A 25279-nucleotide genomic window follows, 5' to 3' on the forward strand; every position below is an offset into this window, starting at 1 on the left:
TTTTTTCACATGCCCCAGGCCAGTGTTTTGAAGAGGGCAATGTGGGTACTGTCACTTATAATTAGATGTTTCCTCACATGAGAGGCTGCAGAGACTCGCCAGAGAACTCTCTTTTTTTGCATATCTTGGTTATTGATTAGGCCAATGTGTCAGATGGCCACAATAACACCGCTGTTAGCAATGTGTTGACGAGGCAACGGGATCAGAGGGCAAAGAAAAGTCAGAGGAGTAGCCTGATTACACTCTTCACCTAACAATAAAATAGGGGGCTGCAGAGCAGGGCATCTTGCCGTACAGAAAGAAGGAATTATTGTTTTGTGGCACCAGCCCTGAAGACTTGTCCGTATAGAGGAACCTGAAAGACAGAATTTTGTCCCAGGAAGCAACTGCAGTGTTTGAGCCTTCGAAACTGATTAAAAACTTTGATCCAGGACTATTAAAAAAAGATCATTCATTCATTATCTATAGCTACAAATTAATAGATTAAAAAAGTCTTTCTCCCTTCAGATTGTCTGCATGATCTCCTGGAATTCTGTACTTGATAAATGTAGGTCATACAGATATGTAACAAATATAGATAAATGACTTCTACCAAGGCTGTTAAGACAGGAATGAATCCCAGGATAGCGTTACATTGTCAAGAGGCCAAAAGTAGTCAAGAAAGTCATGTCTGGAAAACACAGCTTTCAGAGTTTTAATAGAAAATCTTCACCTTGGGAAACTTCTAGTTCATGGAACATACCCCCCCACCTCACCCCCATCTCATGAAGCCATTTTCGGCAGGCTATTTACCGTCACTAACAAAATACCTGAACACAAATAGTACTGCTGCATGAAATGCAGTTCTTTCTCAAGTTCAATGTTTGCATAGATGAAGTGAAAGTAAGAATAGGAAACAGCAAAAGTCATCTTTGTTTGCTATTTGCAATTAGTTTGAAACATCATGGCCAGGCAGCATAAAGGTACTGACTGAGATGCAATAATTTCTCCAGGGCCAACAGAATACTTTGACAGCTTTGCTCCCAGCCACAGACTCAGGTTTGGCAAAGACTTGAATCAGAAGGCTGTATCTGTAATCTCAGACCCAGGAAGGCTTTTGAGTTCTCCAGCCTGCGGGTCTGAGGGAAAGCCAAATCATCTGACAACTTATCGCTAGGTCAGTGCTACAGCCCAACAAATACAATTTTGACATTACTCGTCAAAGTACACAGGCTTTGTAGTGACCTAATAGTGCAGCGCTTCAGGACTTGTCTGGGCTTGCTTTGACCTGAGCTTATTTTTAGCTTGTTTTAGGTATCATAGCAATTGTCTACCGGTCAGGTGTCTACTGCCTAAATTTGCCTGAGCTACGTTTTTCATTCTTCCACAGTGCAGTGCATGATGTTAATTAATAGACAGTAATAATAACTAGCAATTCTATGTAGACCAAACTCTTTGTGACCCTAGAATAAAAATGTACTGTAAAAAGTATATGCATAGGATGATACAAAGGCTTCAGGCTGTAAAAATCCATCAATCTTCATGGTCAGTCACTGCTTACAAAAGAGATGCCACCCTGAGAGACAGGTAAATCAGTTCTAGGGTTAGCAAAGAGAACAGAAAAACAAGTATAATGTGGAATTCAGAACCAAGGAAGAAAGTGAGAGAAAGTACATTCTGTTAGATAATGTAAAAAAAATAATGCCAAGGGGACCCAAAATTGAGAAGAGAGGTACTCACAGCATCATTTTCACAATCCTCCTGACAGGAGTCAGCGTGCCAAGGAATCGTTGTACCTCCCTCCCCTACTTTTCTTGAGGAAGCCCACAGGGCACTGGAAGGCCAGCATAACACCAGAGGAAAGGTAGGTGTGTAATACCTGTAGCAGTATGATTAAGGAATTTTTCCAGTAATAATTCGGTAGTTTGACTACGACTTTTAGTTTAATTGCAACTGCAATAATAACTGTTTATTGTGTTTGATTAGGCTGTTAAGATTTTAATTAGGCTATCAATACATTCTTCACTCTGCATTTGAGTTGGGGCTCCCTTTTGCCCAGAAGAAGAATTTGAATGTAAGAGTGCGTACCCCATGTACGCATCTTGGTTTCTCAGGACAGGAGCACACAAGTCCGTTGGACAAGGGCAATAAAGTCTATATTTGAAAACTGATAAGATCACGTGGTTATGTATTTATCATTCCTTTAATATTAAAAACCATTCATTGTCTATTCCAGCTGCTGCTCACTCCAATCCCAAACCCAATTTAAGATTACTAATTTTATGTATTTAGTCGTTTCTCAGGAATCTCACCCTGCAGGAAAGTGATGAAATCTGCTGAATTAAACTCCTGCCTGCCTTAATAATTTACTGTCTGAACTAGTTGTACTGTAAATGAATTTCAGTCTATGTCTAGAAGTATCGGCAAATATCAGTGAGAGTGTGATTTGGTAAACTGTAGCTGATGAGAAAGTGAAGCAAGTAACAAAAAGAGATAAAGTGCTTCCATCTCCTCCAAAGGTAGAATTAAACGTGAAGAAAATTCGCCCCAGTATTCTGTCATTTCCTAAAATTCTATTCCCAGTTTTCTGAGTATGTCCACAAAGAGAAAAACAAAAAGATTAAGTTTTCTTTTTGTAGTCCTCAACAGACATTCAGACTGACTCTGATGGTAAAAAAAAAGGTTATAAGCAAGCAAGACTCACCAGCCCTCATGGTTCTTATATGAGGTTGGCAAATAAGCAGTAATTAGAAGCCAGGGTTTGCTTCTGCTCTATTTGTCTTGTTTGGTGCGAAGACTTTTTGCCTCCCCTTGCAAAAGGGCAGCTGAGAGAGTAGCTGACGCAACTGGGCCGATTGTTTTTTGTTCTAGGGTGCTCTGTAGAGCACATGAAAGCAATCTTCTGTGTTCAGCATTTGGCTGATAAAATTCAATATTTTCCACGATTATAGTCATACTTCATGTAGGAACACTTTTCATAGCGTCAGGTAGAGACAGGAAGCAACACAAGTCACATCAATAGCTAATTCCAAGTTACATCACTTCATTTTCAGACTGCAAAGACAAATGTTATTCATACACTTTTTCTCTGCAACGCAATAACTGCATTTCAGTGGGAATGAAATTTCCCTTCTTTAGGTGACAGGAAGGGTAGCCATTTTAAAGGTAAGAAAGAGTTTATATGAAGGTCTAAAATAATCCCCCTGCTGCAGAGAAACAAAGCTGAACAGTGCTGTCTGACTGAGCAGCTGACAAGAGATTAGCAAAAGCTGAACATCTAGCGACTACCAGGAGACAGCAGGCAAGGTTGAACAACAGGAACTGGATGAAGGGGAAGCAAGCAGAAAACAAATTAGAGGATGAGCTTTGCACAGAGGCAGAGTACACCTAAAGACCTGTAAAAGTACTACAAAACTAGATGAAATATAATTTTTAACTCTGCAGATTTGAAGTTCGTATTTGCTTATTCTTTTTTTAAAGAGTGATGAATGCACCATACATGTGCCCTCCTAAATATCTCCTCTTCCTTGCTGTTTTCACAGAACCAAGTGCACTAACTGAAGCATATCTGAGTGGTGGTAAATCATCAGCAGATGCTATAATGTCTGCCTATGCAACCACTTCTCAGGGAAGAAAAAAATTTTATGAAAATGGAAAAAAAATGCAATTTCTTAAGTCATATCAGTATTTGAGTGCTATCCATCGTTAGCTTGCTTCATTGAAATAATTTTGAATGGTCTGTGTATGCATCTATTGTACGCAGCAGTACACTCACCTATTAAGAATCTTATTTTTCCGCTGTACAGACATGTGGGTACATGATACACAGCATGTGTCCATCATACAATGCAGTTGAATCAAATTGTCCATATAATGATCAAGATTAATTTTGCACGTGCTCCTTGTTGATCTGTGGCAGCCCCTGTAGAGGCTAGATACTGAAGCACTCAGAAGCCGAGTTTAGGAAGAAAAATAATTGGACAAAGTGGGAAATTCCAGGCAACTTTCTCTTTTAAAGAGATTGTACAATAGATAACACAAGGATGCCTGACTAACATTGTATGTAAATTCCATATATATATTTTTTAAGCATCTAAAGCATAGTGTATGTTCAGTGAGCAGGGAAAAGAGAGAGGCATGAAGAAAAATGGTGCATGATCAAGGTTAATGAGATTAGATTTTCCTGAAGACAAATTCAGATGTTTGTTGCAGGCACTATTGCTTAGCGTCGACACTCAAATGTTTACAGGCACACGTTACAGCTGCTGACAGCCATTTTAATGTCTATGCCACTAAAAGTGGTGCTGAGACACTCTCACTGTATTTGCTTTGTCACTATTGATTACACATGGCTCTGTCGAGGCCACAGTACCAGGACTGCACTTTTGACACGCTTTTGACTCCAGCAAAAGCTTTTTGCTTGCTCAGGCTCGTAAAACCCTAGAAAGAAGGCTACATTATCTGGATAACCAGGCCCTAGCGATTTCAGCACTTGTGCTGGGCTATAGTGTCCCGTACAAGAGAGCCCTTTGTTACTCGCTAGGGTTATGAGCACAGTGGACCATCTTCACACAACCCTCCGTTAGCCACTTTGTGTGTGCTATGTACGAGGAAAGCCAATTCATTCTTGCTTCTGAAATCAATCCCATCATGCCTAAACTGACCATTTTTCATCTAAATCTATGGGTTTTGTAACATTTCAAAAGGCTGTAAATATTCAAGCAGGCGATATCTTTTACAAATACTACTTTTACAACTTGGCAAATCAGTCATGTAGCCGACATAGGAGCATTTGGTCTTCCTAGCATGCCCCGCAAAGCGTTACCCTGTGAACTGCAGTTTGGCTTCTGAGAAATGTCATAGAGAATTTTTCCTTTTGCCAAGATTTTTCTTACTAAATCCTACTTTCTGTAAGGAAAGGCAACTGCTAGCACAGTATTATTTACTTCTAATCCAAATGCCTCTAAAATATTGTGACTATATGAATAGTTACACGTATGAGTAGAAAAGGAGTTGTATGGGTGGCCGTGTGTGTGTCAGAAGTCTGATTGCTACCAGCATGCATTGGGTATTTATTTTTGAAGCTATGAAGCTGTGTCACACTAAAAAATTCAGAAATGTAGAAGCTATACTTTACCACAGGGATTATTTTGCTAAACAAGCACATTTAAAACAACTCAAGGTGTACTTCAAAGGGATTTCTATATTTAAAATGAGTTTGTTTTCTCAGGGGGAAAAAAAAAAAAAGTAATATACAGACCGTTGAATTTTATGACATGCAAGTTACAGAAAGAGGATTCAATGTATCATTTCAAGTATCCCTTAGTGCTGTTCAGCATTTATTAACCGGACAATCTAGTTGCTCGTTCATCACTTCTGGCAGGATGAGGCAGGGAACTGCTGCCAGCTGCTGATGTTCTGCCCGTCTTTCGAAACTCTCTGTGTTGAGGGAACAGCAAGAAGCCAAACTCCTTACAATGGGAGTTTTGGGGACTGAAAGCTGATCTCTGGTCCTAAACTCTGTGAAAAGTTTGGAAATGAATTTGTCTGTGTGAACACGTTATTGCGGACTGGTTAAATAAAGGAAAGTAGGTTACTGAGGTAAACCCCACAACTGACACCTCTATTTATGTGTTTTACAGATCAATTTTGTGACAACATTACTGTACCATAGCATGCACACCTATACCATTAAATAAACTCCTGAGGAGTTAGAATAAGCTGTATGAGTGAAAAAAGTCCCGTCCCCTGTGTCCCCATCCCTCCCCCCCAACCCACATCTACGATAGAAAGGTTTCAGTCTGTGCTGTGACATATGCTAAACCTGAGATAATCTCACTGAATTGTCACAAGCTGTGAATAGGTAGACTGTGTAACTCATTACATTCCTTTTACAGAAGAAATTATTATTGTTAAATAGAGAATTAGTTTGCCTGTCTCTCAGAAGGGTGAGTAAAGTAAAGCGGAGAGGACACGTCTCTGTAAAAAGGGGCAGAAGTGAACTGTCAGTACTGGCTACTTTTAATCAAGTAGAGACAAGGTCCTCATAGACAGGAACGAGTCTAAGGCATAGCTTTTTCAGGGAAGAAATATTATTGCCATTTGCTTCTCTGGGCATACAGTGCGATGAATCCAGAAAACAAAGTTGAATGTGTATATCAGCGAGCATTTCCTATATCACAAGGGAACAGTGAAAGAGGATTCAAAACCCAATCCTTCTTTCTCTCTGTTACCACAGGGGTTATAGAAAGGCTCTATTTTTCTGCCTTGTCCAGTTCAGCTGAAACTTGATGTCTGTTTGCATCCTGGATGGCAGATGTGGAAATCCAAGTCACTTAAACCTGTGTCATCTTTCAAAGATCCTAGGCACCATTCTCTTCATTACAGCGAGACCACTGCTCACGAACAGATTTCCTTAAGCAGATGCTATTACACTGTAGTTGGGGTTTTTTTTTGTCATTTTCTTTAGCTGGCCACAAGACTGTAGAAATAATTTGTATTGCAAAAGAACTGAACTATTTCACAATATAGCTTATTTACCAGTAGTATAAATAGGTAATCTTAGTACAGTCACCTGATACTAGGATTTTCAAAACTGCATTGTGCATTATGCCTTTAGAGTCCCTAGAAAATCCCAGTCTGGGATGTTAGCAGCACACAAGAAATATTAAAAATACAGATATGTCAGGAGTTTTACATAATTATGTATAGGATTTATAAGCATTTAGCTTAATCCCAGGAATTTTAAAGCTTAACTTGGTTTAAGTGCTTCACAGACTTTGCAAGGCATAAATTGCACTTGGGAAGTCAAGGTGGTTTTTTTCATGATCATTTTCCCCCTTGGAAAATGTCATTAGTGCAGATCAAAACTTTTTTCATAAACCTCTCTTTCATGTATCTTCCATGAACTTCAGACAACTCTTTCCCAAAATAATCTTGTCTCTTCACAAGGTAATTGTTATAGCCCTCTGCTGGGGCAGAATAATCTACCTTTTCTCACCAAATCTCATTATTTTAACAGATAGAACAGTGTTTAATTGCATCCACAATAAGGACCCTTGCTAATCAAACACTTTTAAAAGCACTTGGCTGATTTTTTGATAAAGACTGAAAGGATCAGCAAATGTCTGGGAGAAGTCAGCAGGCATATGCCTGTATTTCGGTTTTCTGTTGAAACTTTTCCTTGTCCTTCCTGCACACTGATTTTATGAACATGCATGTGTGTGCTCATTTATGTTTTGCTCAACATTTTTCACAGGGAGCACAACGATATAAAACTACTTGGAAATTCACCCAGGGAAAAAAAAATGTTTTGTTGGAGAATACCTTTTAGTTGAACTCAAGATGGTTTTAACATTTAGATTCAGCGATCTTTCAAGAAATTAGAGGCAGGGAGCCCCGCATGGTCTACAGCAGAGGCACCACAGTACAAATCCACGGCTGTGGGATGGGAGTTAGCTGGCACCCTGGGACTCCCCATCCCGTCAGTGGGGTCAGGTCTGGGTGTCAGGGACCTTCCATGGTCTGTGGCAGTTTTGCTGACCAGTGGCTCCCAAACCGCTCGCCGTACAGCTGACAAACCCCAACTTAAACCTGCGGTATGCTTGCATTGGCACTGGCCCAGAGGCTAAAGACTTTCAGGTGCCTTTCTCAAACAAAGTCAGGAACCTGTTATTTTATATTAGGACAGACTTTCTAGCTCCAGGCAATGCTCTGGTCTACTTCAGAGTAGTAGGTATGTGACTCTGGCAACTGCTACAAGAAACTCATGCTCTGTGTGAATAATAAAAAGTCAAATACCTAGGCACAATTTCCTCTGCTGTAAACCAGAAATCTTATTACCTACTTACTCAGTTCTATCAATGCTTTGTGATCCTTGGATGAAAGGCACTGCATATTATTACATTATCTTTGTTCCACGCAGTATGTCAAGACCTGAGTTCGGCCCTGCAGTGTGCTTCCTTAAACACTGTCAATTGCACGGTGTCTGGCACTGCTGAATTAATTTAGAATATCTGTCTTTAAAACCAATGCCTCTGCACATTCATTAAAAAAAAAGAAGTCAGGAAAAAGTCTTAGTAACAGAAGTGACAAATACTTTTGGAAGTAGTCCTAATCAAATTTTAGCTTTTGAATTTTATGACTGAAAAACTTTATGTAAGAAAAAAACCCCCGAGGAGACTTATGGGTGATTATTGCACTGGCTTTTTTCATTCTTCCTTGTGGGTTTATGGAAAGCTTCATTTTTTGCATGCTCCTTGTTGAACCTGTAGAATAGAAAGCAGTCTGCAAAGGGAAGAAGTCTAACAAAATTATCATTTACTACCAGTATTTTCTATGAAGATATTTTTTTCTTTTAGTAAGCTAATCCTGGAGCTCTTTTCCAAATCACTGTTCTCCCAGTTCAACTTCACAACCTCATTTTGCAGGGCTTGTCCAATACTTTCACCTTATAATTTTAAATTGATAAAAGTTATTGGTTCAGTCTTAAAATTATAGCCATCTGGTGTTTCGCTATTGTCAGTATATTTCATCCTCACAATATCCTTGTGAAACAAATATATCTGGATCTATATTATGGATGGGGAAGAGCACACACACAATACACACGGACCATATTGCAAAACTCCTAAGTCAGCACTGATTTCCTTGTGCCTCCACAAGAAACACCACGTAGAGCTGTTTGGTTGGTCCCAACGCAGGTACTTTGAGTTGCAGAACCAGAAATTTATGCTGTTACCCATCGCAGGGTTATCTGGTGTCGAGGCAGGCTCCTCACTTTTGTTCCTGAATTTAATTGCAGTGGTCTTAATTCTAATCTATGACGTAGACCTTGACATAAGAACTAGCTCCTCAAAAGTGTATTAGACACTTAACTCCCACTGAATTATTTAAGGAAGTTAAGAACCCACAACATGTAAGGATCAGGGTCTTTCTGATTTAATCATGGTCCTAAAGCCCAAGCAGGGAACTGGTTCCACCACCCATGCCCGAGGTTAATGCTGTTGCCACTCGATCATCCTAATGAGGTTTTTCTTCCAAGCTGTTTTGGCAGAGGAATCTATAGATGAAAGGGCTTACATGCTTTTGAATCTCTCAGATTTGACTGAAACGGTTCCTGCTGCAACTGAAAGCATCTCTAGAAATGTCTCATACCTTGGCCACCTGTAAAGGAAAGCTTTCACATTTTTCCCAACATCAGACTAGGGCTAGTCTGGTAGCACTGCTGTGGAGAAGAGTGTTCAATCTGAACATTTCTGCAAATAGATACAGAAAAGCGAGTTGGAAAAGTAAAAAACCTCCACACAGAATTTTGCTAGGTCTACCCTCAAAATGTACTTTTATGGAATAGCAGCAGAGCAAAGAATAGAGCTTAAAATAATAATAAAAAAACCCCAAAGCCTATTATCTTTGATTTTTTTGTTAACTTCAGCCTCAGTTTTTCTGAAAGTCTTTTTTTCCTTCAAAAGACATTCTGCACATTTCTCTTATTGCAGTAAGATGAAACAAATGAAACATTATTAAAAAAAGAATGACAAAACATTTAATTTTTAGAAAACTGTTTCCTACTTCTTACTATAATAATTTATCCACATGATTTGGATTTGGCAAGACTGCCAGAGGAATGACCTTGTTCAGTATTTCAATTTATGTTTTCATCTTCAAGAATTCGAGGTGGCTTATGAGACAGCAAATGTAAAATACAAGAACACATCTTGAAGCAAATGCATTTCTTTTATCAAATACATAGAAAATCGCAGCTTCTTGTATGGCAGAAGCCCTAAACTATAAGAGTATAATAAAATCAAACCTGAAATTTCCAGTTTTATGTTATATTTTTATCTTGTCAGAAGGAAATCTAATAAGCACTGCCTTTGGTAGCAGGCATCTAAAAGAAAAGTAAATGAAAGGGAAAATAAGTTAGGGTTTTTTTTTTTTATATATATATATATAGTGCTATCGTGAAGACTTTCATTATTGACATTATTTTATTGAGGGCAAAAAGATTTTCAGTACAGCTAAAGAAAAGTGCCCCTCATACATGCTCTTAAAGTACAGTTCAGTGCATTCAAAACCTGAGCACAGGAAGCTAAACAGAATACAACAAGCCTTCTACAAAACTTGCGTTCAGAAATCATTTTTAAGGGGTTAAGGGAAACAAGAAGTGGATGTACTGAGTCAGATGTTACTATTTCTGTGTTGCCTATTTTTCTTGAAAACATGTCTATTTCTTAGGGAAATCTCTGATATAGAGTGAGAACGTGTTAAAATTACTACACAGAAAGTCAAGACTTGGGTGAAAGTCAAGACTTGGTTGACCACCATAATTGTATGCCTAACTTTAAACAAGGTGAAGAGGCCCTGGACACACACACTTACACCCATTTCTGAATGGGGACCTATGTATCCTAGCCGAATCTGTACAATAGATAAGTTTTTCATGATAAGTTTTCGATTACAGGATGTGCAAGTGGTAGTTGGAATAAGGTGATAAAGACCATTTATGTACCATAAGACAGATTGTATGTATTGAAAAATGCATTGCCTGTGAACACTTTTAAAAGGGGGAAAATATTTCCTCTTCCCCTAAATATTGTTTTATGGAAAAGGTAAGAAAGAAACACATTTAACTTTTACAGATGATCCCAGCCTTGGTGTCTGTCTCTTCCTGGTCCCCCATATTTTAGCCAAAGTATTGAACATTTTCTGGCTTTATTTTTGATACACGTAAGATGAAATTTTTTGGTGCGAATGCCAGCACTTACATTTTGTCTTGTGCTACTTTGAGCAGAAATTTGGGATGATTAGCATACCTCCAGAGGAACATATCTTTTTGTAACTAATTATGATTTTCTTCCTAGTAAATCTGTTGCAGAATCATAAATGATAGGATCATTTTAGCATAGTATATGGGGTGTTTGTTTAATTTTTTAAGCTAAACTGTGATTATATTCCACATAAATATAACATATTGGCCCATAGAGGGCCTTGACAAATGAAATTTTAATTTATATAATTCTGCCTAGAAGGCTAGTCAATTTGTCAGAAAAGAAAAGACAGCAGGGCCAGCAGAAATTGAGACAATAAACTAACAGGACAGCAAAGCCATGCTGCAGAGTTTCTGAGTCTCTTTTCCAAGCTACATTAAAGAATGAAAGCTGAATGGTCAGAAAAATGCATGAACAAAGAAGGAATACTTGGTGTAAATCATTATGTTATCAAATAAAGCAGTGTTCAATAAAGAAGCCTGATGCATTTGAAGGGGTTTCAAACTTTTAGGTGTTTGTAACAACACTGCCTGGGATTGACAGAAAGGAATTGCTTTGGGCTCTACGTTTTAGTGTGAAGCAGAACGTGACATGAGTGCATCAGCAGGCATCATGCTTCCTTTGACCAGCAATATTTCACTGTTGCTTGAGCAATGAGTATTTCCAGAATCCCAACCTGTCTTTCTCCTTTCTTTCTTTGTTTCATACCAATAATGACCACGGTCCCTGGGGCGGATCTGACAAAAGAGCTAAGGGAGCTAGAGCTGTGGGATGGTGTGAAGCAATGAGCACACTCTGTTGTGCAATAAGGGAGGTAACACCTGTCCCATGACAGCTGTTTCTGGCCCAGCATCCCCACTAGATGAAATTATCCTTGTGAATACTTTATCAGATTTGTAAGGGACATGATAACACAAATGTGATGTCAATATGGGATGCTATTTTTTTTCCCCACAAGAATTTGTAAAACAGATATGGAAGGAAGATAATTCCTTAGCATTCATGAAGAAAACTAATGAAAAAAGAGAAAGAATTTGATGCAGTGTTCTTAATCTGTGGAAAATCCAACAGCATTTACTATGTCAATGAAATTCCTGATGTAATCCAAATTAAGCATAGGGGTTTTTAATCTGTCTATTGATATGTAAAAGATTTCTAAACATATACATGTGATCATATACATTGAAAACCTCTTTCCCTGTTTTTCTTCCTACCAGATTAACATGAATCTAATCTGAAATTTCTTCCCCAAAATAGTCTTTGCCACGTTAGAAAGTAGTCTCTAAAAGTAGTAGATGTATGATAGAGCATCTTGCATTTTACTTACATGCATACTAGAGCTCTGGAAAAGTAGCAGACTGCCACAGTGGAAAATGAATTCCTTGATATGACCTTGTTTTAAAGTTCAGGCAGTCCTTAAACTCATTCCCCATATCTCCTAGTCATCCCACCTTACTTCGTACTAAGGGATCTGGCTAGCTTTCCAGAGCAGTTTATAGATGGACTTTTAAGTGCAAATGATTTGATGCTGGAACTGTGTGTTTGTCATTCCTGGTAAAGTGGATGATCTAAGATTTCAGCCTAAAGGTGATACTGCAATAGAGGACCGTACAAATAATAAATGATAATAATTAATCAGAGCAGTCTGAGCATGAAAAGTAGCACTACACAGCTCCCCCAGGTGCCTCTTCCTGACATGAAGAGTTCACCTTGAGGATGAATTGGCAGTTCATTCTCCATGCCCATGCAATTTCCAGTCTCCCTGAGAGGCTCTATTAGCAGGAATTGTGTTTGTAATTTGTAGACATGTCAATCACCTAATTTCATATAGGCCACTGAACAATTATTAGAACGCAACAATTTGGGTTACTACTGACCCGGGCTGAATTTCAGCTGGTAATTTACATCTGAAAGAGTCCATATGGTATTACAAAGTCCCCAAGCCTGCAGTTTCCAACTGTTTATTTAATTCAGGTATGCTTATTAGTTTTTACACACATTCACACAGTCTACACAACTTAGTTTGTAGATCTGAATGGATAAATGTCATTGATTTGGCGTTACGTGTGGAAAACATAGTTTGCTAAATTAATTTGTATGGGCCTAGGACATTAATCAAAAATTTTGGTGACTTCAGAGCATTCAATTACTTTCCTGTTTTTGTTGATCCTTGTTTTCAGAGTGGGGTCTTCAACTCTCAATCTTTGGAAGTGTTTCCATGGATGCTTTTGCCCTCATTTTTGCCGTGCTTCCCAGCCTGACTCTTTGCCCAAGTCACACAAAACCTGATGCTCGAGCTTGTCCCTGGGAGCCCTGGTGAGTCCCGGGAGAGCGACCTGCCAGCAATATGGCACTCGTGTGAATTCACCCTTCCTGCGGCAAGGACTGTGGGCCCAGAGTCTGGGAGCTGCTTTCCAGCAACCATCCACTGAATCACAGTGAAGGTTGTCCCTGGACATGACAAACGTAATAAGGTTCAGAGGTTCAATTTCGCTTGAGCAGATGCCGTACAGTTTAGATAATTGACTTAATCGCTTGCTGAAGGTTTTAATCCTGGGAGAATTGCTAAGGTATTTGAGCATCTGGGAGCGTGGTGAGTACTACTGACTTCTCTAATGCGTTTACCATCAATGCTTTTTCTGGGATTAACAACTTGAACTAAAAGCTCACATAATATCAGATTTTACAAAAAGTCCTCATTTTTGCCTAGCTAGAAAAACCACAAGGGAGCAGCCTTTCTTAAGGTTTCTCAGTCCTTTTGTTTATCAACTAGAAAGTATAGAGAGGCACAAACAAATGAAATTAGGGTAAAACTTTCCATACGTATCAGAGATTTCAACACTTGACAGTGGGAAGTTCACTTCGTTTTATTATTACAGTCAGTGCTCTGTCTTGCGTGAGACAAAGTGTGTTTGGCCCAGATCTACCAGAGCTAATCAGCATGCTGGGAATTAACTAGGAAAGTAAATGGTTTGCTGCATTAGCCTGGGGGCTCAGAGAGTGCGCTTTACAGAATTGAGCCCCACAAGTACTTAGGAGGAGCTTGCCTCCATCAAACCGTGAAGAGTCCAGATAGCCAGGTTTAGTTCATAAGTGTAATTCTGCTTTTGGGAACGGCAATGGGCTCTGCACTTCACTAACTTGCAGGGAACGAGACATAAACTTCCTTCTCCCCAACCTCTTCGACTATTCGGAAACTTTGCAAGTGTTGAAAAGACAACAAGCTCTATCAGAAGTCTCGTCCAAGCAGCCTGAACCAAATCTGTACAGCATGGACAGCTGAAGTCAGCGAACTGCTGGAAAGAAAGGTCCTGTTCTCATGCAAAAGTCTTCAGAAAGAAAAAATGAGAGAAGTGAAATATGCAGAAAATATGATATATTACAGTAGTTTCTAAAAAGAATATTTTTCAAAGTTTTCTCGAGCTGTCAGCAGCTGTTTAAGTTTGTTCAGAAGTGATGAAGCAAAATGAAATCCTTTCATATATGATTATTTTTATATTTTCAGGGTCTTTTTTTCTTTTTTTTGCCCAGGTATTGTCTAGTGGCACAGAAGATAATGCACTGTATCCAGGCAGAAGCACTACAAAAAGATCAAACATTCCACTTCATCATCTTCAAATACTTTGATGCTACCATGGGCAAGAAGAATAGAGGAAAAGAAGCGAAAGGACACTTTAAAATAGGATCTAGGAAAGAAAGAGATTATACACTGAGCTGCTATAAATTACTGCTGGTAAAGCTGAGAAATCCCAAAACGCTAAAGATGTAGCAATCTGGTAATGCAAGCAGAGATTTAAACTTCAGTGAACAACCCTACCTCCCCCCACACTTACTCGAAGAAACATAGACCCTGCTGTTCACCTATTAGTCTCAGGAGGGAGAGAAATGTGCAGGTGGCCTACATAAAAAATATCCACGACTATAAAAGCATGATCTATCTAAGTGTGAATGCAGTCACGGAAGTATTGAGAGGCAAGCCTCATCTGCTTCATAAAAAAATAAAAAAAAACCCCTAAAAGCCGTAACTCACAGTCAAGGTATAACACAGATAACCTCAAGTGACCTTTTCATTTGTTTATGTTCTGTCTCATGAAATTTAGAGTGTTACTTTCTTAATGAGTGGATAATAAACTTTCCTAATATTTTCCTTAATATTTCATCAAAATAGTGAATGCTATTGCTGTTAGCCCAAACGCTTTCTCTGGGATAAAGCATCACTACTGTTCCTTCCATCCATCCCCCTGCAACATATGATTGCTCTGTATCTTCTCTACTTCATTTTCTTTGAGTACCTCAGTACTGCTTATATAAAGGGGTAGATATGAATAAAATAAAACAAACAACGAAGTCTTCATATCACTTTCCAGTTAGGCAAGAAAATGCCTAAGAAATGCAAGAAGGTTTAGGAGAAAACTAATTTTGTTAAAATTACTCCGCCAGTTGGAACATTAAAGAAATTCAGTCTTTTAGGCAGCCACCTCAATTTTCGCATACTTATCGTGATATATCAAAACTGTTCCTTGGCCTTAAGAGACAGCGGTAGTGAGTCTGCAATGATTTCAGCAAGGAATGGCAGGAGACAAACTGTATGAACCTTATCCTCAGTCATACGTAGGAAGTGTAAGAAGATCTGCATGTAAATGAGAGCGGTTTCATATGCTGTCTTAATATACCATATTATTCTCAGGCTGTTATTCCGTGGATATTCTGACTTTTAATAACACAGGCATTTTGATAGCTGTCTGTTACTTCTTCCAAATGAAGTAACACCATAAAAAACGTGGTGTGTTTTAGATAGAAGAATTTTGATCTCTTTATTCTACTAATTTTTGTATCAAAGTCAATACAGTGTTTCTTTGAGTTATTTTAAGAACTGACCAAAAGATACTGTGGAACAGGTTTGAAAATGCCAAGAAAAGAGTAAACTGCAGGGCCAGGTTCATGCAGCATTTATTCTCTCCTTCTCCAATGGGGTAGTGATCAGCTGGAAGGCAGAACATATCAAATGAGCACAGCGAATCTTTTTACATTTTTTTTAAAGGTAGTGTTTTCTTTCTTTCCTTGCACTGATCTTAAAGAAGTTTGACCCATAAATTCTTTATATGTTAATCCATTTTTCTTCTATTGCATGACAGATCCATAAGAAAAGGGGAAAGGTCAGGTGGGGGAAAGTATGTCTCAGTCCCATAGCCTGCTCCCACTGTTGCAGAAGGGAAGGAACATATTAATGGCATTAATTAATGGTAGAAAAGAAGTATCGTACATGGGTACTGTATAACGTTTGATGTTGGCTCTGCCAGTGGGCTGTTAGTACCCTTCGATATATAATACATTTTTCCTCCTTAAATTCAAATAGAAAGTTATGAGGAATTTCCAAAATGATACAGACATGGCAAGGATAATAGGCCCAAATGTTGAACCTTCTTGTGTTCTCTTTTTTTATTTAAAAAGAAATCAATAATTTGATGATAGAAAGCTGCAATCCCAGCTGTATTTTTGGTTTTCGTATTCAATAGCCACAAACTGCAGGACGACGTTTGTGACAAACTTGTATTTTGAGAAACCTTTCAAAGACATGATAAAAATACAGCCCTCTCTTTATAGCCTCCAGCAATACCATCTTGTGCTCTGATCTCTCTAGATTTTACAGGCTCTGGTAGGCAGGTCGACTGCTTGACTGGCAAACTCCAAGGAAACCCAAAATACTGCTGGCGACTGCGTTGGCTGCTGTGCAGTTACCACCGTCTTTGTTCAGCACTGAGCCTGTCACCTGATATATCTCTAACGAGCACTGACTTCTGGAATAAAGGCTCCAAGTCAAGACACTTAATCACCCAAGGTCTCATAAGGGTCCCACATCGGGGAAAACACCAGTTTTAATGTACTGTTGATTTACATTCTTCCTGCAGCTATATTCAGAGGCAGAATCCTTGAGTTCCTGTTTGAAGCCCTTGTCTCGTGTGGTCTGCTACATCATGTTTGGTTTTCTGATTTATGCAGCAGAGTTTGGGAGAAAGGATTGCTTGTAAATACTCTTGGGTTTCTTCAAGCATTTGGAATTAGCTTATGGTTGAATATTTATAAAGCATTTTGGAATCTCTGTGAAAGGCGCTATAGAATGCACTTCTAGGGGCAGTTTCAGATATGCAAGGTCAGGCCATGGCAGAAAAGAGCTTAGGGAGAGAGAAAATTTATTTTCAAAGGATATTTCACAATTAATAGACTTTGTCAAAGGGAATCGTAGCGCAAGCTGCAGATGAGGAAGATGATAGATCAACAGAGCCTAAAAAAACTACAAGGGATTTACAAAAGTGTAGCTTCCTGTGGCATGCTTGGAGTCTCATAATTCCACAAGCAAGAGACTCATTTACGAATTATTTGTAAATAGCAAACTGGGTGATTTTGGTTTTGGTGTTTTGTTTTTTTTTTTTAGAAAAATGATAAATGAAGATTAAGAAAGTTAACTCCATTTTAACATCAAATAGCCATCAACACAAGGAAGCCATGCCGTCTTGTTAAAAAAATTGATATTTTCAAACACAAGGGCCAATAGTTACAGTAATTTTCTATTCCCCAAATCTCTGATTGACATTATCTTCAGATGGCTTCCCCTGTCATTTTATAGCTGTAGCTATAGCTTAGTGCTCAGTGCTGCTGTTGAACATTACAGTAAATATTGAATATTTGTCTTTGAATGGCTGACAGTGTTATAGTTTTATTCAAACAGGAGCAAACAAGAATCTTTTTTACAATGGTTTTCTAAAAAAATGATTAATACAGTGTACAAATATATATTATTCTAAATAGTACGGTAAAGAGATTATTGAGTCCACCATGGACTCCCAGTGCCATCAGTCTCACTTCTCATGAAAGGGTCCCCACAAAACCAAAGGCATTAATAGTCTTCAAAGAAGCAGCAAAAAAATCCCTGAGGTGCGAGAAGAAAACAAGTGAGAACACAAAGAAATACATAGGCAGAGGGAAAGGAAGGGGAATCAATGGAAGACTGGCAGTGGCACAGCAAAGGCACTGTATTTTTGGATGACATCAGCATATTAATATGGTGTGAGGACTTCTATTCAAACCTGAACTCAGAGCGGGTACATGTTACTGAAAGACGTTGTAATGTCTCCTCATCTGCTGCTGCTGCTAGTGCTGTTTCTCAGGGCTTCTTTTTGTATCTGGGCTCTCTGCTTATTACAACTCTGCATGTCAGAGCTCACAAAAAGCTGAAGAATACTTCACTTGCAAGGTAGAGAGCAACACTTTTAACACCCCAAATTTACAATTTGTTTGCTTTGATTATCTTACCTCTTCCTGAGGTTTCCTCTACAGGTTTTAGGCAGCAGAATTGAGATGCTAATCTAAATCTGACACTGGGTGCAGATTTTTGTGGCGTTTGGGACTGTGCCTGTATGAGGTGACCAGCTCTGATGATAGAGTCTGAGCCGGGTGTCTTGGGAGCCTTGTTTGTTAAGTGGAAATGGCAGAAATTTGAGGAGTGACCTACCAGGACAGCCACTGGTCAGGCAGTAGTAAATGTGCAGTTCTGGTCTTCCCCCTCTCAGAAAGTATTTGGTTGAAAATAGTCTGAGAAAAGGCAAAAAGGATTATCGAAGACCAACATCCATGTGAGAAATGGCTAAATAAAAGAGGACGCTTCTGTCTGAAAAGAGATGAGCAGGCATGGGTATAAGTAGATTCGGGGTGACAGGGAGTGGGACTGGCTGCTTTCTGCATCTTCCCTCACAAGAGATCAGGGGAGGAAAGGGTCAAAAGAAGCTACCATGTAGGTGAGTTGAGCAGTCTGCAATGCGTAGTTGTGGTACTGCTTGCCAGAAGACGTTGCAATTATTTAAGTTTACACGAATCCCAGAGAAAGCTGGTGAGGTCATGGAAAACAAGTCCTTGGGGGATTTCTAAATATATAGAAGCCATGTCTGGCTCAGGAATTACCTGAGCTGCAAAACAATTTGGAGGCTAGGGGGATACTTCAGGGAAAGGATACGCTAACTCTGTTCTTACACTCTTGTCAGGCACTTTTATTGTCTCTGAGGGATGGATACAGGGCTCAAAGGACCTGGTCAGACCAGTAATGACTCTTATGTTCTGACATGCAGGTTGGAAGAAGAAGTCACACCTTGGGCTCTGCCTGCATCATCCAGGCTTGCCACGCTGGTTTGAACACAGGCAGTAAGAAGCAGCCACAATGCAAAACAGGACTGAGGCATTGAATGATACAATAGATATTGCATGCTACCAGAGGAAAAGGAGCAACAAAGAAAGTACCTGCAGTGGAAAAACGGGCAGTTAAAAGCTGCATGAGAGTTGAAACTCCCTGGAAATAGAAGAGTTTTAAACAGCACTTCACTCTGCCTTTGCTAGCAACGGATGTCAGCAAAAGGCAGAGATTCAGAAGGTAGTCTTCTTTCTAACAATAGCTAGCTCTGAAGCTCTTGATGTGTTTAATAGCTTCCACTTAACTCATGTAGAATAGACTGACTGTAAAACTGCTAGAAATATTTGAAGATTCCTGCATTCTACAGGAACATTTCATCGATGAACAGGCTTTTTTTTTAAAAAAAACCCAAACCCCACAAAACACCAATATGGGAAAATACAAGCTTGACTATGGAACCGAGGCTGAAAAGTCAGTTTTGCAATCTGGAATAGTGGGAGGAGGTGCTAAGATATTATGAAAGGAATATCCAAGCAATGACAGAGTATGTGCAATGTACCCAAAAACCTAATGGTATGAGGTCAGATAGGTTTTTTCATAGACAGAACGGGCAATGTTTCAGCAAAAGATAAAAAGGTTGCAATGAGACATTCATTCATTTTAAGCTGAACATTAGCAGGCAGTAAAAAAAAAGTGCTGCTAGACTCATCCAAGAGGCAGGAGAAAAAACACAGGTATGATTAAACAAGTAAATCTTGGTGTTTATTTTATGTACCTATTTCTATTAAATGTATGTGTAAACTAGCTATACGTGCAAATAACATATTAGAAGACAAAATTTGAACAGTATCAAGAAAAAAGGAATATGTTCTTATGTTAAAAGCATGCTCACCCAGGGGCTTGAAGGTATGAGGTATCTAAATACCTTCTATTACAGAAGGTATCTAAATAATCTGAAAGACTTGGTAGAACATGGGTGAAGCACCTTAAAAGTAATAACAAAATGTAGTTGTGAATCTCTCCAAAGTGTGTACTGGTTTACACTAATACAACACAGTCAAAACTGTTGCCTATTTATTAAGATATATTAAATGCCACTATACCGAAATACATAGGGAGACTTTGGCCTTTTCAACAAAGTATCTGTATTTAGTTTAAATGTATTGTAATCCCTGTAATTTAAAGATGATCAGTATTGAATGAAAGTGGCCATGTGCAATTTATTTCCCCTACTAAAAACGAAGTCTGAACATGCTGTCCTGACAAGAAGGGTTCTTTTATACAGCATTTGACAAAAGTTTAATAGATCAAGAGACTAGAAATAGCTATTGTCCATCTTGATCTGATAAAAGTGTCCTGTCTGATCTGAGACAAATATGTGTACACTGAGAGCCAGAGTTAACACCACATGTGGGACATTAAAGAAAATAATGAAAACTATTATCAGGGTGTGCCTCACACAATATCAACCTCAAATCTTAGAATGTAGAATGCTTTATTGAACCAGCCATTTTGCTGTTAAGTGTCTGCAAGAGATATCAATCACCTTTGCCTCTATGGTAGGCATCAAACAAGAACAAGAAGGAATTTCCTGCAATTCTGCTAATGCTTTGACAGAATTTCATTAACCCAAGTAAAAGAACAGGTTGTCTTGAAAATTAATACCTTCAGAAAATGTATTTTATATAATCAGAATGATTTCTAATAGTTTTTAGGAGTCACTCAAGTTTAGCTTTGACAGGAGAACGAATTATTCTCTTCAGAATTGGTACCGAGGGGTCATAATGCCAGAGGTGGGCTGTAGCTGCTACCTGAGTTACGTGACAGGACGTAGCCATTTGCACCAACATGTAGGGGTCTTAGCCCTACAAAAGTAAGATTTGAATCTAGAGAAATGTGGAAGCCATTGCTTTTAGGGAAGAGTAGTTTTTATATTGTTTCTGCCTGAGTGCTGTAAGTCAGAGCAGGACTGGTCCTGTATTTCTTGAATTGGTGTTAATAAAATTAAACAGGTTTCCTTTTCAAAGTAAATCCTTTTCTTAGAATTTCAGAATCCAGTCATTTATGTTTCCATTGAGAGGAACTTTGTCATGGGATAAAGCTTTAATCCCCAATACACTGTGCATTTTAATCAGTTTAAATCTTTGCCCGAGAACAGACATTTCACAAGCAATGGATTTTAATAACCTTTGGGGGAAAATTGCATTAAAGGCAAGCAGTAATACTTTTCTGTTTCCCCTCTTTGTTACTATTGGTTTTCTATTTTGTTATTAAGAATCTTAGCATGAGACCCAGATCCTTTTTTCTCAAGCATTCATCTGCTCTTGATGATTTTTCCTCGTGTGAAGTTCTAATCCTCTGTTTGTGACAACATAATCATTTCCACAGCGGCTAATTGCAATATTTGTAACCACTGATTAGAACTACAGGTGGGGATACGTAGTCAGGATCTACTGAATTAAAACCAAAACAAGTCCCAGACAAGCCAAAATACATGACAGAGAACAGAACTGTTTTCACAATTGTGTTTCCAAAGCAATTCTTCTTTTTAAATGTAAACAACGATAACAGTTGATGTAAGCGTTCACTGCCAGTGGAGGACTTCTCTAGACAGGGCCTTTCGGTGACTCAGTTTCCCTTATCATGCTTTCCTTACAGGAACGGCGTTTAGTGTGATTAGAATAGTATTTTCTTTTTCTTGAGCCACAGAAAAAGAAATCGTCTGCAAACAAATGTTTCTGTCAGTCTGAGATCTCTTCCTGAATGATTAGAAACTGGAGCAAAGCACAGAATTTTGCTTTTCTCAGCCACCGTATGTTTGCTTAGAGAGTGAGAAAAAAAGGAAACATCAAATAGTTTTACCGGATCATTGAAGAAGGAGTTATAAATTTATAATTTGCCCTGCAAGGGATGCATAGGGTGGCACTGTCCCAGCCCCAGAGCAGGAAGCAGCTGTAGCTTACCTGTATTTCCTCCTGCCTCCTTGCCCTCCGAGCTGGTGTGCTTTATCCTTCCTCCCACACCCAGCCAGGCGACCTGGAGTCAGATCTAACAAAGCTGGGAGCATAGCTCATCCCATTACCCAGGTTTTTTACTCAGACATGTAGAAGCTGCTTTTCACATTGTTCCTAAATCTGCAGTTGCAGCACTTTTTTGATGTGCTTTATGCATCATAGCCTGGAATTTTTTAATCAGAAATGGATGGGATAATTACAAGTTAAAAATGTTTCAGAGGCAGCAGATCAGTAGCTGGTATTTTAGCCCTGAGCATGAGAGTGGACTTTCCAGTGCATCTGTGAAGCTCTTCCTCCCTGCAGTGTATTTTCTTCCTTCAGATTGCATAAAGGCTGCTGTGCCCAGCAGGAAAGACTGAAAAGGGCTGTGACAGTCTATCCCCGAGTGAGAAATAGAGTACGGGCATCAGAACAGTTAGACCTGGCTTAGATAAAGCAAAACTATGCTTTTACTCATTCTTTGTCTTGAACCTAATTCAACTTGTATTTCTTTGAGGACCGAAAATGCTTATTCAGAACTTTATTGCAAATATCGGACAGAGAGGAGTTTTAATACCGGGTTTTGTGCTGTGAAAGAGTAGAAAATTTATTATTTACTAGTATTTTTTTCTAGCCTATCACTTTCAACTAGTAAATAATGGTCTGTGTTAGGAATTTGTTATTAAATGGAAGCTTGAAAATATGAGCAGGTTCATAATAAAAACAACTTGAAAATGACAAAGGAATTTTTCCTCCAACTTATTTAACTGGCCCTTACACCTATGAAAATCGCTTTGAAGTCAATACTATTGATTATATTTCAAAACTCATTACAATGACAGTTCAAAGTGAACTGGCAGGTTATCAGACTTTGCTTTAGATTACATTTGTCAGCACTGCAATTTAAAACATATTTTTAACCACATGGTTTTGAAGCTTCACTTGCCACAGCTTTGAAGATTTCAGTCATTGATGAAATATGCATTCCACACAAGGCCATTGTGGTTTTATGTGGTGTAAATAAACCAGTTCCGCTCCAGACCCATAAATGCAGATATCTGGATATACACTGTAAATATTTTTAATTGAAATATGCATGTACAATTATACTAATCAATTCAGATAAGTGCATGACCCATTTTTGTATTCGCTTTCAGTGAATATTCATTGAGTGACTGCAATGATCAATTAAAGTGAATTTTTAGTCTCAATTACAGAATCTTTTGAAATTGCTTGAATTTATTTTTCCACTTATATGGACAGGATTTTTCCCCTAATAGGAGTTATGGACTTGTCTGATGGAAGAAATGCTCTTCAAGGGAATGGAAAAAAGTGGATGTTTGGTATAAAAGGAAGTAATTTGAAACTGTAATTGTGAAGCAACTGAAATTGCCTTTGCTCCATAATAGACGACGTCAGCTATGGGTAACCAAAAGTAAGAGAAAAAAAACAGACCAGTCAAAATTGCTGTAGACAAAGGCATGGACTAAGTGTTTCAGTGTTTTTCTTTCTGCTTGTCAAAGAATGGTCATAAATAATATTGAGACTACCAATCTGTCAGACTGTGGTAGTTCTCGCAGAACAATAAATTAAGTGAAATAATTTGCTCAGGAAGATGGTAGCATATTCTTTTGTTGAAAATTGGGGAACTGCCTGCCGATTTTCTATCCTGATCGCTGTTGGATGCCCGCCTGCCTGCAGGCACCGTGGTCTGCCTCTGCAGTGGACTTGCCAGCAAAGCACCTCATGCCCTGTTGCTGCCTGGCCAAACCCTACCTGCTCCTTAGGTGCTCCAGAGGGTCTCCCAGTGGAACAGGGAGTCCACAGTGGTGCTCCTGTCTCCTGAATCCTGCTCCTTTTATCCTGCCGAACAATGTCGGCTTTTAGACTCCAGTCTGTTATTACTGTTACCCAACTATTTCTCCCTCATTTAGACCCCTTCTGAAAGGAAGCCTGCTTATTTGTGGAGATCCCTACTCCTGTATTATTCCAGCCCCCAAAAACCATTGGGTCTCTTTATACTGTGTGACTACTTGAAAATAAAGGTGATACTGTATCATCTATGAGTCCTCAGTAGCAACTGCACCACCTAGAATCCTCAAGGGACGTCTCCTTTGTGATGCCCTGGTGACTTTTAAAACTGACCAAGGACACACTGAGCATCTGCTGGTTGGCCTAGCAGCATAGCGCTGTGTTTGTGGTCTTTATTTCTTCAGTCCACTGAACTGCAACAGCCGGCTGCTGAAGTAAGTGCACAAAATGGTTTGTCCTTAAGCCCAAGCAGAGTACTTAGGACAGACAGCAGTGAGATTAACTCGTGCTTGCTGCTACAAGGATGAGATTCCTCTTACTCCCTTGTAACATGCTTGTGCCATCAAGGATAAGAAGTGCAGTACTTGTTTGTCCAGCTTGGAAGAAGCGACAGCGCCAATTCTTGTAATCCTTCTGGCTGGTTGTCTCCCAGCAGCACCCTGTCCGTTCAACCTCTTCCTTGACAAAATCGCAGCCTCCTTCTCCTTCAGGCTCTGCTACTTATGAAAAGAGAGGAGGGAAGAGGCTGCACAGTGCAGGTGACCTGCTGAGTGCTGGAGTAACAGGAGTCTGTGACCACAACAGACAGTTAAATCTGAGAGCAGTCCATGTGCTGAAGTGTCCACGCCTGAAAACTCCTGAGGCAACATTTGAATGGGATACTAAAGTTACAATTGTTCACAGGCAATTCAAATACAAGACCAAGTTCAACTTTCAAATTGCTTGCAGGGAAAAATTTGACCAGCTAAGTCCTCAAAAATAGGTGATAAATGTATAAAAGTCTATGAAAATATAGCATAGCTCATGTTTAGTTCTGACATGTGTTCTTACCTCCATTTGACTTATGTGATTTCACCAGATTGAGCAGTGACTGGTTAACCGTCTGTTACGATATCAGGGTTACTATTAATTTGTATTATTTCCTATGCTCTGAAATACAGTGCTGGGAGATGTACAGTTTGCTATCAGCCTAAATAATAGTTAGATGATCAATTATGTCTGGAATTTAATCAGTCTGCTTCCTAAATGCTTCTATGGATTTGAAGTATGTTTTGGAAAAAAACCCACAACCCAACCCAAACCAAACCCCCCCAGTATATATGTGTCCGGATATACTTTACATTAAACAAAGTGCAATTATTTCTCCCATTCCTCCGAATGGCACAGGGATAGAAAGATTTAATTTATTGGACAGATTATTGGACAGATTATATTATTGGGCAGATTTAATTTGTTTGACTACAAGCAGAAAAAATATCAAGGCAGAGAAGAAGAAAATGGGCAGATATAAAAGCATCTAGACTAGGATTAATCAGTTGTTCAGAAAG

Source organism: Grus americana, chromosome 2 (genome assembly GCF_028858705.1).
Source record: "Grus americana isolate bGruAme1 chromosome 2, bGruAme1.mat, whole genome shotgun sequence".
Taxonomy (NCBI): domain Eukaryota; kingdom Metazoa; phylum Chordata; class Aves; order Gruiformes; family Gruidae; genus Grus; species Grus americana.